This window comes from Suncus etruscus, chromosome 3 (assembly GCF_024139225.1).
Source record: "Suncus etruscus isolate mSunEtr1 chromosome 3, mSunEtr1.pri.cur, whole genome shotgun sequence".
Lineage (NCBI taxonomy): Eukaryota > Metazoa > Chordata > Mammalia > Eulipotyphla > Soricidae > Suncus > Suncus etruscus.
In genome coordinates this window covers 160,786,615-160,787,546 of record NC_064850.1, presented here as the reverse complement: position 1 = coordinate 160,787,546, position 932 = coordinate 160,786,615, and the positions used below count along the sequence as shown (strand labels likewise).

Genomic DNA, 932 nt, shown 5'->3' with positions numbered 1-932 from the left:
TCTACTTGGCTAATACTAAGTCAATTTTTGGTTCAAAGTGGTGAACAATTGCCTACCATGTGCAAGTTTCTGAATTTGAGCCCTGGTGCCAGTAGGACCTTCCTACAACCAAGAAGCCCAGAGTGTAGCTCTGGGGACCACTGCTCAGATAGCAGATAGCACTAGCACTAGGCACAAGGTCTGAATATCACCACATTTCTGAGCACGGCCAAAAGTCTCAAGCTGTAAGTGTGCTTTCTTCCAAAACAAAACAAAAAGATTTTACTTCATTATAGGGTATTTTCCAATATAGAAGTTTTAGCTGATGTAGAAAATAATGGATTTTCACAGAATTACCTGAGAACAAGGTCATTAATTATGAATAATGGAAAATGTATAAACAATAATATGTTCAGTTCTCAAGAGTTGGATAAATTTTGGTCTGTTCGTATGATGGTGCTTTAGGTTCCAGACCCAATTTCATCTAAGACTGGTGACTTACCCATAACAATTCAGCACAATGCTGACAGTGTTCAGAAAGCAAATAATGGCAAAAATAATGCTCAGTCTTTCAATATCTTCATATGAGTTTGCAGGTCATCCTTGTGCAGGGCCCATGCTAATCTTCTCTGTATCGTTCCAATTTTAGTATATGTGCTGCTGAAATGAGCATATACATCTCATATCTTCATATGAGATGCTAATTTAGATAGCTACTATGCTTTCTACTAGCTGGTTTTCTAATAGCATGAAGGATTCCAGAACTGTTCCAGGTTAGATTTATTTGTCAAAAGGCCCACAGAGGGACTGGAATGATAAAGCATAGCAGGGAGGGTTTTTGCGTTGCAGGCAGCTGACCCAAGTTGGATCCCCAGAACCTGCCAGGAGTAGTTTCTGAAATCAGAGTCAGGAGTGCCACCAGGTATGGCCCAAAAACTCAAAAACAAACAAAC

At 39.7% G+C, this 932-nt stretch overlaps 1 pseudogene; it reads right to left on the bottom strand.

Annotated features, from left to right (window-relative positions):
- Window positions 1-531: 531 nt before the first annotated feature.
- On the bottom strand, window positions 532-652 carry LOC126004792 (uncharacterized; annotated as a pseudogene).
- Window positions 653-932: the final 280 nt, after the last annotated feature.